The following is a 20,066-nucleotide window of genomic DNA, read 5'->3' as shown; positions in this document are numbered from 1 at the left end:
TCCATCCCCTTTATTCATTTGGTGGCTCTTCTCTACACTCTCTAGTTCCATAATGTATTTTCTAAGGAGTGATGCCCAAAATTGTACTCCATATTCAAGGTGTGGTCTTACCAACGCTTTATAAAGGGGCATAATTATGTTTACTTCCCCTCCATCCATTGCCCATTTAATGCAAGATAAGATCTTTTTTGTCTTTGCAGCTACTGTACTGTATGACTTTGGGCACTATTGCTAAGCTGTCGACAAGCACTCGGATTCCCCTAATACAGTTTATCCCCATTTAACTTGTAAGTCATCTGTTTATTCTTGCTTCCCAAATGCATAACCTTACATTTATCTGTTTTAAACCTCATCATGCCTGATTCTCCTGTACATGTAAGCCCATTGTTCCGGCAATATCTCCCCTTGAAAACGCTTGCGCTACTCACCGCTAGGGTTCCCTGCTTCAGCATAGCCCAGAAAGGTAAATGGGGCACAGGGATGAAAAGTGTCCCTGTAACTGAGGGGATCCCTAGGTTAAGGAAGGTACCCTCAGTTAGTGCCCAGGTAGCCCAGAACCGGTGTTGGGTTAATCGGTGCTCCAACCGTAGATAAGGTTGTGAGGGGACTCTCAGAGTCCAATCTAAGGGGTCTATGCACAAAGCTCAGATAAGTCACTTATCGCCACCTTATCGCTAAAAAAAGCTTATTGCTATTCAGTAAACACCAATAAGTCATCGATAAGAGAAATTATCGACAAATTTTTTTGCTGGAAATTTTTTTTGCCAAACTCGCAGCGATAAGCCACTTATCTCCAACTTTCCAAACTGTGGTATTCTAGTAGTCCTGATTAGTTTATTGAGGCTAATTGCAGCTCTAGACTTGAGATTTCCTCTCAAAATCGTCTCGCCAGGAAAAGTTGGCAAGAGGGTTGTGAGAAGCTGCAGATAAGCGGCGAGACTGCACTTAGAAAAAAATGCATATTTCTTGCTTCGGATTGATGCCAGGAGACTTCGGAGCTGATATCCATTAATATCAGCACCGGACACCCCCGGCATGAATCAGATGCAATAAAAAGGCATTTACAGTCAACTTTATTACCTTAGCGGCTAACCGCTAATGCAATGAAGGGGTTAAGGGACAACAGCAGCATCATTAGGGGCAGAGGGGGTGAGTGAATGGGGTACTTGGCCTTTCAATCACCCCCTCTGCCCCCAATAAACATGACAATATGTAATAACCAACAATACTCAACTCACCTACCCCCTGTAACCCCACATAAAACCATTACTTATTTATTTTAACACATGATTCTTCCCAGAGGCCAGTGGGTATCCACTGGTGGTCCCCACGGGTGTCCGGGGGTCCTCAGGTGGTCCCTGTGGGTGTCTGTGGGCCCGCGGGTGGTCCCCTAGGGGTTTGGGGGGGCTCAGGTGGTCCCCACTGGTGTCTGTGGGCCCTCGGGTGGTCCCTGCGAATGTCCATGGGCCTCCAGGTGGTCCCAGCAGGTGTGGGGGTCCCTGGGTGGTCCCTGCAATTGACTAGGGGCCCTCGGGTTATCCCTGCGGTGTCTGGGGGTCCTCTAGTGGTTCCTACGGGTGTCTGGGGGCCCTCGGGTGGTCCCCGCAAGCCTGCAGTACCAATCCTGTTTAAAAAAAATATAAATATGGCATACATTTCAAAAAATACACCTCCCCCCACCCCCCCTACCAAACACATACAGTACAGTAATGGGCAAAATAATTATTATCCTGATATAGATAATAGCTCTTTTGCCCATTATTAAATCAAACATTAGCCAGTCAGCATAAATAAAGTAAATTAAAACCGTTCTACTTACCCCTGCCATCATGAAGGGTATCCTCGTCAGCATACTGCAGGGAAATGTCCTCCGATGCCAGCAAGAATACATTAAAAAATACAATCTAATGGCCACTTAATCACTGTGGTGGTTAATAACCGCTATAGTAATTAAGTGGTTAAGCCCCGTCCCCCGATACCCACCCTGGAGGCCTAACCACCCACCCCGGACCCACTATACCCACCCTGTACCCATTGATTGGCATAGTTGTACATCATACACATATAATATGGGCATGATAAGCCACTATAGCACTCAGTGGTAACCCTAATCAAAAAGCATGAAGGCCAGGGAACTTCCGGTGACGTCACCCGGTATGGACGGCTGCTAGAGGAGCTCCTGAAACCCGCGGGTTGTACAGCGACAAAACCCCCACTTAAACTTCAAATTTATGGACGAAAATAGTCCTATCAGATAGACAAACAGAAGGGGAATGTCAAAAACAAAAAAAACGAATAACCAGGCTGTTACCAAATTTTTCTCACCGTCTCAGCGAGGGAAAGCAAGCACTATGAATCCCCAAGATGGCGGCGGACCGCATGGCGCTACCTCCCAATCGGGGAAAAAGACCCAGCCGAGAGAAAGCCCCCCTACAAGCCCAGAACAGGCAATAACCAGGGCATATCTGGAAGAACTGATGGCGGGAATGGCTGCCACCCTCAAAACCTCCTTCCAAACGGAATTGCGGTCTGCGGTGAGCGACATAAGGAAGGAAATCTCAGGGCTAACAGAAAAGACCACTACCCTAGAGAACAAGCTCTCCGAATCCCTACAAAGACAGGGAGAAGCGGAAGAAGAGATCAGCCGCCTGGGTGAAGAGATCTCCCTCCTCAAAGAAGGCATGGAGGAACAAGAAAACCGTGACCGAAGACAAAACATCCGTGTGAGGAATGTTCCAGAGTCAGTCACACAAGAACAGATTCGGCCTTACCTTCTGGAGTTCTTCAATCTGGTCTGCGGGGAGATGGAGGAAAAGGAGATGGAAATGGACAAAGCCCATCGTGCGCTAGGACCCAAGTCTGACGATCCAAAACGCAGAAGGGACATCATAATAAAAATGCATAAATATACCTCAAAAGAAAGAATTATTTCAGCATGCCGGGACATGGGAGAAATAACTTTTCAAAATGAGACACTACAAGTGTACAACGACTTGTCAAAAGCGACAAGAGACCGCAGACGGGAGCTAAAGCCACTGACTAACCTGCTCCGGGAGAAGGGTATACAGTACAGATGGGGCTTTCCGTTCAAAATCTCGGTGAACAGAAACGGAAAGTTCCTGTCCCTGAAATACCCCGCGGACATGGCCCCATTTGCAAAGGCCTTGGGCCTAACCCCTCCTCAGGCATGGCTATCGGGCAACCTGCCATCTGGAGACACCGCAGGAGACCCACCCCGGACATCGGAGAGGATCGCGGCCCAGCACTCCAGAGACAAGTAAGTAACAGCCGCCACCGCACCCAAACAACACCCCCCTTCACGATCCCGAGAGAGAGAGAAGACCCACAACTACACCGAAGAGTATCCCGTCGGGCCGGAGCTGTACCTGGAGAGAAGCTGCTGACCTCCCGATCAAGACGACACTGGAAACCGCTACCCACAGTGGAACACATGTCATCTATTCCCGCGATGACACCGAGGCAGATCCCGCCAGCCGAGTCGAAATCCTGGTCCACACTCAACTCGACCGGATGGAGTGGGATCGTGGTTTCCCTAATGCCGGTTAACAACGAGGGTCTGGCTCCAGGCCTTGTTCTGCCATGCCCCGATCCCCAGTCTTTCGGACGAGGCCGCAGGGGTGTTCGCTCCACCCCCCCCTTCAGCCGGTAGTCCCGATCCCACGGGATGATTTTTTTGGCCCATAGGGGGGGAGGGGGGTACGGCCCATCAACAAGCAATCAGCAGAGCCTGATCCAACAAAAACGCATTGGCTCAAGAGACGGAGGACAACTGCGACCCCGAGGACCCAGTTCAGCCGATTTGTTTTAAAGGACGCACAAACACAAGTTGAGGTTTTGCGCCCTGGAGGCCGTGAGTAGTATAATAAAAGGTTAAATCATAGAAAGTACCCCGCAGCCCCCCCCCCTCCCCCCGTCTCAACCACAACCCAAGCACATAGCCCCCCCGCCCTTCCCCCCCCCCTCCTCCCCACCCTCCCCCCTCCTCCCCACCACACGTCCCCCCCTTCCCCTCGCACTCCCCCTCTCACCCCCCCCTCACCCTGGTTTCCTTTCCCACTCCCCCCCCCCCCAGCCCCCACCCTCCCCCTCACCCCCAAAACCTAGGTCCACAGTACATGAGAATGATATACATAAACCCATGATCCACAACCGAAAAGTATATATAATGTGTGAAATGACCCTATGCCTCCCCTTATACTTCCCCCCTCTAGAACGACATTCAGAGGAAGTAAAAGTACATAGAAAAGCTATGAGTACCCTCGCTGATTTCTAAACAGCACATAGCATACTGATGAGACAGAGTGATATAACAGATGTAACACACAAAATGTGAAATGCCTGTATTGCCTGAAATGTTCCGTCAACCTCCCCCCCCTCCCCCCACTCCCCTCCCTCCCCCCCCCCTCGACGCTAGATAAAGTTGAAAAATATATATAATGTGTGATGTTCACCTATGCCTCCCTTGGAACAGCACCTAGAGGAAGTGAGGGAACCAAATAAGCCTGAGCTGACTCTCAGACAGTATACAAGATACTCATTACATAGAGTGGTATGAGAGTTACAACATATAAAAATGTGAAATGCCTGTACTGCCTGAAATGTTCCATTAACCCCCCCCCCTCCCCTCCCTACCCCCTTCCCTTCCCTACCCCCTCCCCCTCACTACCCCCTCCCCCCCCATTTCCCCCTCTCCTTTCCCCCCCCCCTCATTCCCCCCTCTCCTTTCCCCCCCCCTCCCTCCTCCCCATTCCCCCCCTCCCTCCCCCCCCATTCCCCCCTCTCCTTTCCCCCCCCCCTCTCTCCCCCCCTCCCCTCCCCTCTCCCCCCCCCCTCCTTCCCCTCCCTCCCCTCCTCCCCCCCTCCCCTCTTTCCCCCCCCTCCCCCCCTCCCCCCCCAACTCCCCCCCTCCCCCAACTCCCCCCCCTCCCCCCCCAACTCCCCCCCCTTCCCCCCCTCCCCCCCCCAACTCCCCCCCTCCCCCCCCTCCCCCCCCAACTCCCCCCCCTCCCCCCCCCCCCCAACTCCCCCTCTTCCCCCCCATCCCCCCCCCAACTCCCCCCCTCCCCCCCCAACTCCCCCCCTTCCCCCCCCTCCCCCCCCTCCCCCCCCACTCCCCCACCACCCCCCCACCCCCCTCCCCCCGGGTGCTATACAAAAGTTGAAAAATGTATGCAATAAGCGATATGTACCTATGACCTTCCTTGGAACAGAACCTAGAGGAAGCAAAGGCTCATAGGAAAACTGAATGTACCTAGGCTGACTGCCAGATAGTGTATAGCATACTTATTGTATAGAGTGGTACAACTGACCCAGCACATAAAAAAATGTGAAATGCCCACACTGTTGGAAAGGAACCGCAACCCCCCCCCCCCACACACCCTCCCCGCCCCTCCCCTCACCCCTCCTGCCCCCCCCCCTAGCCCCCCCCCCCCGCCCCCCTCCCCCACCCACCCCCTCCCCCCCCGGTAATATATAAAAGTTGTGAATTAAACGCAATGTGGTTTATACACCTATGCCTTTCCTTGGAATGGAATCCAGGGGACGCAAGGATTTATAAGAAAACAAAAGGTGCCTTGACTGATTCCCAGATAATATATTGCATACTTATAGCAAAAAGTGGTATAATGGATGCAGCATACAAAAATATGAAAGGCCTATATCGTTGGAAAGGTTCTGTCAACCCCCCCCCCCCCCATCCCAATCCACCCCCCCACTACCCCGCCTCCCCCCCCCCCACCACCCCATCACCCCCCCCACCCCCCCCCCCACCCCCCCACCCGCCCACCCCACCACCCCACCACCCCCCACCCCCCCCATCCACCACCCCACCACCCACCACCCCCCCCCCCCCACCAACCGCCCCCCCCCCACCCCCCTCCACCCCCCCAACCCCTTCCTCACCCCCTACCCCATCCCCCCCCCCCCTCCACCCCCTTCCCATTCAGACGAAGCAAACTGACAAAAGAAAGTTGAAACTGCCTGGGTGGAAAATCAAAATGTGCACAGTAGGGTTGCGGTGTAATACTAAGCAGCAGATGTTGTACAAAAATGCAAAATGTTTAAACTGCCTGAATCACACCTTCACCTCCCCTATCTTCCCTCTCCTGTGGATTGAGAATTTACATAAAAAAGGGGTTAAGTAATTTCTATAGAGGGTTTGGACCCCTCAGACGTCCAACGGTGGACTGACCCGGAACCACCCCAGAAGGGCTCTTATAGCCCAAATGCCAGCTGTTTGTAAAGCTGGCAAAAGTTTGTTGAAGCCTTTTCAAGGCATCGTTACAACCTATTTCTATCAGCTGACCCTGTCCCAGCTGATCTTCGCCTTACCCCTGTTGTCCCTCCCCCACGCCCTCCCCCCTCAGTTTAAAATAGCTATTCTAGGTAAAAAAAAATCACAACTCCCACACCTACAGAGATATAAGCTAGACTCAGACTTACTGAATCAGGGCCTCTCAAATGGGAAAGATGAGGCCTTACGACACCCCCTAAAAAAGAAACCAAATGGCTAGCCAAACCACAATTAAATTCACCTCACTCAACGTGAAGGGCCTCCAGAATAACCGTAAAAGGAGGCTAGCACTCCAAGATATGAAAAGATCAGGGGGGGACATCATATTTCTACAGGAGACCCACTTCACATCACAGGACCCCCCAAATTTATTCAAAAAAGTGTTCCCAATGTGTTTTTTCGCATCATTTACTAGCAAAAAAAGGGGTGTAGCTGTCCTGATCAGACAGGGCACCCCATTCAATCATATCAAAACAACTGCGGACCCAGAGGGTAGATTCCTAGTGGTATATGGCTCCCTAGCGGGCTCAGCGATCGCTCTTATCAATGTATATGCCCCAAACGAGAATCAGACCGAATTCCTAAAGAGAGTACTCGAGGGCATAGACCCGGGATATCTGTCATCGATGATAGTGGGAGGGGACCTAAACATGGTCCTCAACCCTACCGAGGACAGATCGACCACAATGGGTCCTCCCCGTACAACCCCCTCCCAGATCACAGGGAAAAGGTTTAGGGGAATCTTGAGCGAGTTTTCACTGGTGGACATCTGGAGAACCCAACACCAGGGCCAGAGAGACTATACTTTCTACTCAGCACCTCACCAGACCTACTCTCGAATAGACCACTTTCTGGCCACAAAAAATGTGGTGGCGGCAACAACTGACTCCGACATAGGACCGATCACATGGTCTGATCATGCCCCGATTACCATAACCTTGACAACACCCTTCGAAAAGACAATAAATTACTCATGGAGGCTAAATGACTCACTACTCAACCATCCTGAGATAGAAAGAGAGATCAGAACTGCCATTAGAGACTACTTTTTTTTTAACTCAGGATCCGTCTCCTCTCCAGCAATCCTGTGGGAAGCCCATAAGGCAACCATTAGAGGGAAATTCATCTCCATCGCATCCCACAGGAAAAAAGCCCGCCAAAAACTAATAAAGGAGCTCACGGATGATATCAAAATAATAGAACAAACTCATAAAGCTAACCCCTCAAAAAAAAAATATAAAACATTGACAACAGCTAGAGCAAAACTTAGACAAATCCAGCTGGAGGATGTTGAAAAAGCCCTTAAATGGACCAACCAACAATATTATGATAAAGGGAACAAGGCAGACAGACTTCTAGCGACTAAATTAAGAGGGGTGCATAAACGGTCCCAAATCACGGCGATCAAGAGTAGGTCTGGTGAGATACAACATAGTGACAATAAAATAGCAGCCGAATTCACAAAATTTTACACCGAACTTTATAACTTAAGATCCAAAAAGGGCCGCCCCGAATCAGTAGCATCCGAATTAATAGCACATTACTTAGATAAGTGTCAGCTCCCCACACTAACGGAGGAGGAAAACACAGTCCTCAATGCTGAGATTTCAAAAGAGGAACTGGAAGAGGCGGTCAAATCATTAAAAATCACTAAGTCTCCTGGCCCAGATGGCTTCACTAATGTCTACTATAAGAGATTCTTGCCAGTAATATCCACGCATCTTCTAAGAACATTTAACGATTTTATGGAAGGAAATCAAATCCCTACGTCAATGTCCCTGGCCACCCTGGCCATAATACACAAAGAAGGCAGGGACCCGATGCAATGTGGAAGCTACCGTCCAATCTCCCTGCTTAACTGTGATCTCAAACTATATAGCAAAATACTCGCAAATAGATTGAATCCCATTTTACCAAGATTAATAGATAAAGACCAAGTGGGATTCGTAGCAGGTAGACAGGCCTCGGACAATACCCGAAAGATAATTGACATTATTGAACATGTCCATCTCACAGGGACCAAAGCACTACTCCTTAGTCTGGACGCAGAGAAGGCGTTCGATAGAATAGACTGGCTATTCATGGACCATGTTATGCGCAAATTCGGCTTCAAAGACGCATATCTAGAAGGAGTCCGTAGATTATATCAAAATCCATCTGCAACAGTAAAACTACCAGGGGGCAGTAACCAGAGATTTGAGATTACTAATGGAACTCGACAGGGATGCCCCCTATCTCCTCTCCTCTTTGCATTAACCATAGAACCCCTAGCAGCGGCAATAAGAACAAATAGAGACATCAAAGGAATAGAAATTGGACACAGGCAGCACAAAATATCACTATTCACAGATGATGTCATTTTAACCCTGACGCAACCCCAAACATCCCTACCTAACCTCCAAAAAGAACTCCGAGATTTTGGAGACATATCAGGCTATAAAATCAATAGCGATAAATCGGAAGCACTAAATTTAAGCCTGCCAGAGCCAGAGGTGAAACTCCTCAAATTAAACTTTAATTACCATTGGAGCTCCTCGAGTATCAAGTATCTGGGAGTAAAGATAGCGAGAAACTACCAATCCCTATATCAACAAAATTATCCGACCTTGTTTCGGAAAATTAAACAAGACCTAGCGAAATGGGGAGGATATCAAATATCATGGATCGGGAGAATGATCTCGGTTAAAATGAACATACTCCCCAGATTATTATACTATTTCCAGACGCTCCCGATCCACATCCCTGGCTCAGAATTAAAAAACATACAAAAACTAATCTTCCACTTCATTTGGCAGGGTAAGAAACCCAGAACCGCTAGGACAGTTCTTCTGGCATCAAGGGGTAGAGGAGGACTTGGTGTCCCAGACATCACCAAATACTACCTAGCCGCACAACTGCGACAGGTGGTAGTCTGGAATGCCAACCCAAACCAATACTGTTGGCTAGATATAGAATCATACTACGCCGGGACGCCTTCACTGCCGGCTTGCCTTTGGTCCCTGAGCAGGGAAGACATGCAGAATAGTAAATTTAAATTAGGCCCAATGAGACACACATGGGAGATCTGGACGAGATGCAAATATAAATTCAAGCTCACATCGCCCCAATCCCAACTCATACCAATTCACAAAAATCCGAAATTCCCTCCTGGTTGTGAGCCCAGACAATTGGATCAATTCAAAGCAAAAAATATTAGAGCGATCGCTGACCTCTTGAGCATTGGAGAATTCCTGAGCTATCAAAATCTACAAACCAAATATAAAATAGCAAGATTGGACGTGTTCAAGTATCTACAAATTCGGCATTTTATTCGAACCTTGTCCCCAACGTTGAAATTTCCCCCTCTCACAGTTTTTGAGCGGCTCTGTCGAGAAACAGACCACCAGAAAGGTCTTATAACACAAATTTACGCAGTATTGGAAAGGGCCATAGAAGCCCCCACCCATGACTATATGCTGCATTGGGCAGCAGAATTGGGAATAGTTATAGACCGAGAGGACTGGGAAAGAATTTGGGAGAATGCATCAGGAACCGCCATATGTACCACAATCAAAGAAAATATATATAAAATACTGTTCCGCTGGTATCTTACTCCAGTTAGAATAAACCAAATCTACCCCCAGGCGTCCGATCTATGCTGGAGAGGTTGCGGTCAAAAGGGGGACATGGCTCACATTTGGTGGGCATGTCCGGAAATTCAAAAATACTGGGGAACCACTCAAAAATTAATAGAAGAGGTCACCGGCCTCAAAATCCCTGTTGACCCGCTGACCTACCTGTTGGCCAGGCCCTTAGAAAATGTGGACCGACCAACAAGTAAATTAATCTCCTTCATCCTAACAGCGGCTAGATGTGCAGTGGCAGCCGCCTGGAAGAAAGTGTCTCCCCCCTCAAAACAAACGATAAAAAATAGGATACAAGAGGTAATGAATATGGAAAAATTATCGGCATTTCTGAAAAGATCCACGGACTCCTTTAATAAAACATGGGACCCGTGGCTAACCCATATGGCACCCCCGCGTCCCTAACCCAAAAATAAAAAGTAAAAAGAACGAGTACAGAAACTCCAATAGAAATATTCTGAGGATGTGATGAGCAACAGGTATCCCCCCCCTCCTTCCCCCTTCCCCCTCCCCACCTTCCCTTCTCTCTTTTTCCACACTCTTACCCTCTGTTTCCATACTCGCACCCCCCTTACAACCCCAGGAGGGTCAGGGGGGCGATGAGCTTTCCTCTTTCTTTCTGGTTTCTTTAACCAAAAAATGGAGAAAACTTGTATTAGGCTGTATTAACATGTATGACATGTACAATGTGAAATAAGTATTTGCCTAATAAAAAATTTTGAAAAAAAAAAAAGCATGAAGGCCAAAATTCAACAATAATCAAACACAAGCACCTAAACAACACAATTCAATAAATAAAAACACTGGACAACCAATTAAATAAATACAAGCAGTAACCAACTAAACAATTAATTAATTTCAACCAGTAACCAACAAATCAATTAATTATTAAAACCACTATCCAACACATCAATTAGAAGCAGGAGCCAACACAATAAATAATAAATTAAAAATGATAATCAATCCGGTAAAATGATATAAATAACCCAGCAAAATGACAAACCATTAAATCCAAGAAATAAACTGAAATAGAAAAAATAACACTCAATAGAAAGCAAGCATTTGCCAAAAATGCATTGGCTAATACTGTACATTATCAGTCAATGGGCAATGAAAAACATAAAATTAATAATATACAATCCAAAAACCTGAAAATATAACCGTGTACATACATTCCATTTTGAACTTACCTTTAGAAGCGTTGGCCCTCCGAATCCAGGGGTATCAGGAAGCTCTCATACCGTGACGTCATCCAACTCAATCCGACGCATCCACCTTGAAGATCCGGACCAGGTAACAAAATCCTTCTTTCTTTGATCTTTTAAACCCTTCTTTCTTGATCGGTAATTATTTATTTCTTTCCTTCATCCTCTTTCTTCACCTGTTAATCGAAAAACCCAATGGTAAATCCACAACACGCTGTTGACTCGTCGGCTTCTTGAGCTCAAATGAGGCGTTGTGGCTTTGAATATGGCCTATGACATCACATTTTTGGGTCAGATGGTACAGCTCCAATCTAATTGGATGTTGTATCATGTGCTCGCCACTTTTTTTTTTTATTTTAAGGATGTGACTTCATCTCCAAGGGAGTTACGTCACATTCTGCAAACCCCAAGGCCATATCACATGGTATTAGAGCCAATGGAATTGAAGACAATCCCATTGGTTGCTGTACCATGTGATAGGTTACCTTAGTTCATAAGGATGTCATATCATCCCTTAAAGTAACGTCACATACTTTTGAACAGAGGTAACCTGTTACATGGTACAGCAAACAATGGGATTGTCTTCAATCCCATTGGCTCTAATACCATGTGATATGGCCATGGCATGTGAAGGATGTGATGTACCTCCCTTGGAGATGATGTCACTGTCTTGGGAGACCTGGAGTTTACACCTTTTTACCCGGATCATAACATTGAGCAAAACAAGGAGGTACAACAAATTGTCATTTATTCCATTGAAACAGATGTACACACGGCAAATTACAAAATTACAAGCGAAAGACACACTTACTGGGGGTCTGGGCGAAAAAAATAGACTTTTCTAGCTTCTACAGTCCATTAAACAAAGTTTGTAGTTGACCGGGATTTAGCCTGAAGTGTCAAATCGTCATGAAGTTCCTGACGCCACCACTGTATCCGCTCCTGAGACCCCGAAATCCCTTACCCGTGAGATAGTACCAAACATCCTGGTACTCTTTTCAGGGTTGCAATCCCAGCCGCGACCGCTAATTTCTTTTTTGAGAACTTGGCCTTGAAATTTCTGAAGCCTGCTTGCGTCTATTTAAGAGCATCTTTTGGTGATTTCAAATTTGCCGCTGCTGTCTTTTGGCACTCGAAATCTTAGGGAATCTGAACACCGAATTGGTTGTTGAGTTTCTTATAGTATTTCAACTTCATTCATGAAATACTCCAGCCAATCCGAGCATGGGAGAAATACTTACCAGCCAATCAGGGCGTTGCCAGTCTATCTAAGCTGGGCAAGCACGGATTTGGATTCTGACATGGGCATGCGCCAACTTGGCACCGCTGCCACTTGTCAGTCAGAAGCCACCCGCTGAGATAGGCTCCTCACTGTCTGGCTTGGGGAAATGGTGGTCCGGGTCCGCCATTCACCAAAGGACCTGGATACTTGAGCATAACTCCGGTGCCAAAATGGCTTTCACACCTTGGCAACCTCTGAGGCTTTCATGTCCGGGACCCGAGCAGACTTGGTGGCACCAAGCTTGTTAGCCACATGGTCTCTCGGTACCATGGACCTGATAATCCCCAGCTCATATACTGTGTATAAGCATTTTCCCCTTACACACAATGTTAATAAAAATATTTTCACATTTTTCTTCTAAGTCCTTTAGGTTCATGTTCAACCCTCCTAGCCCTTCCTATAACAAAAAGGGTTTCTAAGTAGAACGAAATAATGCTTACAGATGCAGTGACCATTATTCTAACAAATCACGGCGCCGTTTTCGTGTGCGCTGCTGTACTCCACACGGCATTAACGTGGCCAATCGCCCCAGGCACACATGTCGCGGTTGCTTTGTTTAAATTTCATGGATTCTGTCTCTTTGTGTGCAATGAAATGAATGAATTGCAATGTGTACAGTACTGTGCTAATGTGTCAATTTCAGGTGTTTAAAAGCCAGAATACTAAATGCCATTTTCTGCACTCGCGTCTAAAGGCGGTACGGTTGGAAGAAATTGCGCACCTCACATGGGTATTCCGAGTTATACACCGCGTGAAGTGTTTCATTAACGGCCGCTGCATCTGTAGGTTCATTTTCAGGACTACATTAAAAATACATTGAAATCTGGACTTAAACTAAAAATACCTCGCAATCTTATCGATCGTTGGAGAACCCCGGAACCCCTATACCGGGTCCGGGTGATCTGGGCATATACTGAGGGAACCCCACTAACCTAGGGACCACAGAGTGTACCCAGAATACACATATTCCTATGCCCCCATTTACCTTTCTGGTCGGTGCTGAAGCAGGGAAACCTGGCAGTGATTCGCGTAACTGTTTTCAAGGGAGGATTTTGACCGGGGTGGTGTGTCTACATGTCCCTGGGAATCTGACCTGATTCCCAGATACATTTTTGGGGTGGCCAGCAACTCTGGACCCCGATTACCTGGACACAATCTGACAACACTTTTACCGCAAACCCCCTCTTGAAGCTCCTAGCCTCTCCATCTCCACTGGTTAGCTCTCCTGGAAAGGTAAAACACATACATTCTTTATTGTCATACAATCATATGCATTTCATCTACAATAAACAGGTTCAAGAGCTGACACTCAAAAAACCCAAATATGGCTGAGAGGTAACCAGCCGGGCATAATACTTTTATTGATGGCCTGGTTCCCCCCTCACCGTCACAGTCACATCCTCCAAAAAAATGTGACGTCATAGACCATATTTAAGGCCATGACGCCTCATTTGAGCTACAAAAGCAGACGAGTCAACATCGTGTTGTGGATTTACCATTGGGTTTTTGGATTAACAGGTGGAGAAAGAAGATGAAGAAGAAAAAGAAAGAAAGAAATAATTACAGATCAAGAAAGAAGAAGGTGTTAGAAGATCAAGAAAGAAGAATTTTGTTACTTTTTCCGGATCTTCAAGGTGGATGGTGTCGGATTGAGTTGGATTATGTCGAGGTACGAGAGCTTCCTGATACCCCTGGATTCGCAGGGCCAACGCTTCTAAAGGTAAGTTAAATATTGAATGTATGTAAAAAAAAAAAATTCTGATTTTTGGATTGTATATTATTTATTTTATATTTTTCATTGCCCATTGACTGATAATGTAGTAATCTGTGCCCCTTTAGGGCACAGATAAATACAGTATTAGCCAATGCATTTTTTGGTAAATCTATGGGTACAGGGTTGGTGGGTCCGTGGTTGGTGGTTAGGCCTCTAGGTTGGGTAGCAGGGGGTGGGGGTTAACCCCTTAATTACTATTGCAGTTATTAACTGCTTCAGTGATTAAGGGGTTAGGGGCCATTAGATTGTATTTTTTTTATGTATTCTTACTGGCATCGGAGGACATGGCCCTGCAGTATGCTGACGAAGATGCCCTTCATGATGGCAGGGGTAAGTAGAACCGTTTTTATTTACTTTATTTATGCTGACTGAACAATGTTTGATTTAATAATGGGCAAATGAGCTATTATCTATATCTGGTTAATAGATATTTTGCCCCGTACTGTATGTGTTTGGTAGAGTGAGGCGTATTTATTGAAATGTATGCCATATTTTTTTTTATAACAGGAGGGACCCGCAGAAACCACCCGTAGATACCCATGGAGACCACCTGAGGCACCCACGGGGACCACCTGGACCCCTGTGGGCCCCCAGACACCTGTGGAAACCACCCGAGGGCCCCCAGACACCCATGGGAACCACCCGAGGGCCCCCAGACACTCGCGGGAACCATCTGGAGACCACTTGACTTGATACCGGACACCTACGGGGACCACCTGGAGTCCCACGGACACACGCAGGGACCATCCGAGGGCCCACAGACACCCACTGGGACCACCTGAGAACCCTCAGATCCCCCAGGGGACCACCCGAGAGCCCACAGACACCCACGGGGACCAGCTGAAGACACCCATGGGGAATACCCGGGGCCACTGGCCAGCCTCTGGGATCAATAAATAAGTAATGGTTTTATGTGGGGTTACTGGGGGTGGGTTGTATATTGTTGGTTATTACATATTGTCATGTTTATTAGGGGGCAGAGGGGGTAAGTGAAGGGCCAAGTACCCACTTCAATCACCCCTCTGCCCTCAATAAAGCTACTATTGTGCCTTAACCACTTAATTGCCTTAGCAGCTATCCGCTAAGGCAGGGGTCTCCAAACTCAGTCCTCAAGGGCCACTAACAGGCCAGGTTTTATGGATATCCCTGCTTTAGCACAGGTGGATCAATCAGTGGCTCAATCTTCAATTGATCCACTGATTAAGCCACCTGTGCTGAAGCAAGATAGTGTGTGGGAAATACAGGCTCATAGAAATAAAAGTACACCTTTCTTTTCTATTCCCCATACCCAGGGCTTAAGGATGTATTAAACTATATTTTATTAATACATTGTAACATACTGTAATGCAGTGTTGTGTACTGTAAGACTTGGGCCTTTCGGAACCGATGCCCAGTCAGGCTACCAGGGCTACCAAGTTGGTGCCAGTAAGTCTGCTTGACATCGGAGTTCAAAGTAGCCAGAGGATGCAGGAGGTGTGAAAGCAATTTGGGTAGCAGGGAAAGGCTCAATTACCCATGTCCTGGGAACAATGCCAGTCATCTGGGCTGCCATTTGTTCTGCCAGATCTTGGGGAGCCTGACCCAGCGTGTGGCATGAGATAGCCAGGGACAAAAGTGGCAAACTTGCGCACGTCCCTTGGCAATTTCAGATTTCTTGCAGACCCGGATTTCCATTCCGGCTTCGCTCTGATTGGCTACTGAGAAAGTTCCCACACTCTGATTGGCTGTAGTATTTTTTGAATGAAGCTCAGAATTACTATAACAAGCCGTGAGCCAATCAGATGGTAGATCCCAAGTAGTAAGAGTGTGGACGGGCTTTTCAAAGTTGCTTCTGCGCGAATAGCAAAGAAACCGACTTCGATTTTAAGACTGAAAAGCATGCCTGAAATACTCTAAGTCCCACTTTTTGTGCCCAAGTTCTCAGAATCGAACGTTGCAGTCACAGCTGGGATTGTGGAGACTCTTATGGACTTTGGGTAATAGATATAGTACAGGACGTCTCGGATTAACCATAGTCAGAAACTCTAATTCTGATTCCGAGATCCATGCATTACTTAGTCCCAAGCTTAGAATCTCCACAACCTCTCTTTGGTAAGAGATAGTCGGATCTCTACCCAACAAAGTATAGCAATTAGTGTCCTCAAGCTGCCTAAGAGCTTCTGTTCTGTAATTTGCATAGTTTTGCAGCACTAAAGCGCCCCCCTTGTCAGCTCTTTTAATTATGATAAGAGGGTTATTCGCCAAGTTTTTGATGCACTCCTTTTCTTTTAAAGTGAGGTTATGGTATGTGTGATGTTTTCTTTTAAAGACGTCATTAACATCCGCTTTTACCAGATTCATGAAAGCCTGTACACTAGGATTTCTCAACGGTGGAATGAATTTGGATTTTAACTTACATACCTGCATATCCGTTGTGGATACCTGAGTGTTTTGTGACTGCTGTTGCTGCTACTGTTGAAACTGCAATCCAGTAACTCTATTAGAGAAAAAAGATTTCAAATTAAGTTTTCTCTCTAATTTGAATAATTCTACTTCAACCTCAAATCTTTTGGGTAGTCGGCACAAATGAGGGGCCTTTTGCAAGAACCTTCAGCTCCATCTCTGAAAGAGGATAGTCTTAAAGATTAATGACTATATTTGTGAACGTGTTATGGGTGGGGTCCTTGGGATGACTTCTCCCCCTCCTGGTCTTTTGTCTTTTCCTCTGGCACCCGTCGATTTGCCTCTCCCTAAAAAAGTCTTAGATGTCCCTGGGTTTTGTGAAGAAGCCCCGTCTGCTGATGAGCTGGCTTCTGATTCGCTAGTGTTTTCTCCTCTGCGTTGATTTCTTTTACCCTTTGTCTGGTATCTTGTGTGTCGTTCCTGCTTAGTCCAGAGATAAACAGTATTATCCTTATAATCTGAAATAACTTTTTTGAATTTTTGTTTCTTGAAATGAATTACTGTAGGTCCGCTTTGAATTTTTGTAGTGCTTTTAATTCGTCTAAGAGGTTAACCGTTATTTCACTCTGATGTGTGTGTTCTATAGTTATTTCCAGTTTGCGGATATCATGCCTAATCTTGGACAATTGTGTCCTGACTTCTTCTATTACAAGTACTATAAGGTCCAATGAGGCTTTATTAAGTATCTTACACCAGTTATCACAGAAGTCAGTATTGTCAATACCAATAGTGGGACGGTTTCTTATCCTAAAACCCCTGGGAATAAGGCGTTGTTTATAATATTCTGTGAGTGTATTGCCATGGGAGAATAGTTCAATTTCCTTGCGTTTCAGTTTTTCCAAGTCTTTAATATAATTAGTAGGCCTGTCTGGGCCAAATGCCTCCTCAGGAGTAGATTTAAACAGAATATGATTTATCTCATCGTCATTAAATGTCTTTGTTTCGGCCTTATTTAGCAAGCCAATAGATAGGTTAGCAAGTCCTTCCATAGGGGTTTAAAAGACACAGTGTATCTCCTGACCCAATTTCAAAACAGATTTCAAAACTGATGGGCAGTAAGTAATAGTCTTCCTCATAGGTCAAACAAGATCAATGATATGTGCAGAGACTTGCATAAGCAATCTGCAACTATAGCTTGACAACCCGAAGGCGTTTAAAAGGGTGCTAGCAATAAGGCAAAGAATATGCAATATAACAGGAGAAGATGCACACCACATATAATAAAGTCAAAATACTTGCAAAGACTGGTGCTCCTGGTTCAGGGATATTTGCCTAAAAAAATCTAGTATATGGAGAAAAGATGAATGATCCAGGGCAACTTCGGATTTTCTTAAAGAAATTTAATCAAGTAAATACTGATGTAGCAGGCGTTATAGCTTCCGCTGGTGCCGGCCATAAAGATTGTAATTCATACAGCTCTACTAAGAAAATACACTTGAATACCAAATGAGTATCAAGTAATTGAGTATATTTCTACATGCCTAGAGAAATTGCATGAAACGATTTTAACAAACAGTTGGGGCTATCTGTACAAATGGAGAGAAAAGCCTCTAGGGAGGAGAGTGGAGCACAGCACAGGGACAAACAGCAGGAACCAGCACACCATAGGTTAAAACTAATTTATTGGTATATAGGGGGAGACACCATAAAACCGGACAATCACTCACTCTGACGCGTTTCGGGCTAAGCCCTTTGTCAAAGAGTATGCCCCAATCTCAACAAACACACATTTATACAAATTTTAATTACCTTAAATGATCGCGTGTACCGGTGTCGATGACGTCAGCAGACCCGGTGAAACTCTCGCGAGACCCTACACGTAAGCAGAGCCCTTGGAGACTGTCTACCGGAATGCATTGCGCCAACAGACCAGCAAGACGCTACAACATAGGCAAAGACAAACACAGACGTCTTCCAGTGTCTAAACCGGAAGTGACGTCGCGGGACCAAATCTCCAGTCTCGCGAAACATCCAGACTCACTGGTGTCACAGAGAGACAAGAGCAAGTCCCACAGCGCCATCGTCCAAGGTGGATACATGGGGATAACTACAAGCCTCATATATAGATAAAAACCAGCAGTATTCTATCGTAACTGTGTGTTATAACATGACGAAATCGCCAAAGATACAAGACATCGATGAAAAACATAAAGCTTTGTAAATACGAAGTGACAATAAATGCTGACTAAATATGCATGTAGGCTATCTCAAACACTAATTGTTTGAATTAAATAAAACAAGATAAAAATGAAACATGGGGAAAATAGAATTAGTAATTGACAGAGAGATATAGTCATATTAAAACTTATTAAACATCTATATAATATTTATTAAACATCTATCCTATATTTGTTCATGATGTGTAACATATATTCTCACTGTATGTCTATATAGAGAGAGATTAGTGACCATTTAACTAACGACTATATAGTACACTGTGAATAGTTATATAATAATCATTACCATAATATGACAGTGTATAAGATCTGAAAGCCCTAATGGTATAGGAACCTAATATAATAGATCATTTATTAATAGCCTATTGTAATAGCAAATATTCCAAGACCCTACCTATGCATGAGAAATAATAAGCATAAAGATAACACTGTATTCAGCGAGGGATGAACACCATAACTATTGGGACAAGAAATGTTTCAATTCCCAGTCTGTGTTCATCCCTCGCGGAGCCATAGATCCCAAAGAATGTATCCAGAACATTTCTCTGCGGTTAAGGATAGTTTCTTTATTTCCACCTCTGATTGGTGTTTTAATGATTTAAAGAGCAGAAAACGTAAAGTTGTTAATATTACCAGAGGGGCACGCAGAGAAATGTCTGGAAACGGGATATTTATCGTCTTTTTGTTTAATGGATTGCAAATGTTCAGATATCCTCTGTTTCAGGGGACGTATCGTCCTCCCTATATATTTGCTGCCACAGCCGCATTGCAACATGTAGATAACAAAGTTGGAATTACATGTAATTAATGATTGAATTTTTAACTTTTTCTTAGTGTATATATTATTTATACTTTTAAGTGGAACCGCATATCTGCACATGTTGCAATATCCGCACTTCTTGAACCCTGTAATCTTAGATGCAACATTAATCTTAGCACTGGTTTGTAATAGGCTTGGTGATAAGTAATGTCCTAGAGTCTTAGCTCTTCTATAGACAAATTTGGGTGGTGTATTCACATGGATTTTAAGTTGTTCATCCAGTCTAAGTACATCCCAGTGTTTCAGGATAATGTTACGAATTTGTCTCGATTGTCTACTATAGGTAGATATGAATAAAGGTGTAGAGTCTCTGGTGAATGCATTCTTTCTTTTCTTATTGGATTTTAACAAAGCCTTTCGATCCATTTGTAAAGCATTTGTATATGCGCAATCTATGCTCGACTTATTATAGCCCCTCAGAAGGAATCTA

General features: G+C 45.5%; 1 protein-coding gene across 10 annotated transcripts in view; it reads left to right on the top strand.

Annotated features, from left to right (window-relative positions):
* The window catches only part of DCAF6 (DDB1 and CUL4 associated factor 6), a 397,587-nt gene that overhangs the window by 142,773 nt on the left and 234,748 nt on the right, over positions 1-20,066 (top strand). The window lies entirely within an intron of this gene.

The sequence above is a fragment of the Ascaphus truei genome, chromosome 3, assembly GCF_040206685.1.
Source record: "Ascaphus truei isolate aAscTru1 chromosome 3, aAscTru1.hap1, whole genome shotgun sequence".
NCBI classification, from domain to species: Eukaryota; Metazoa; Chordata; class Amphibia; order Anura; family Ascaphidae; genus Ascaphus; species Ascaphus truei.
The sequence above is the reverse complement of the archived record's forward strand: the minus strand, read 5'-3'. Positions and strand labels throughout refer to the sequence as shown.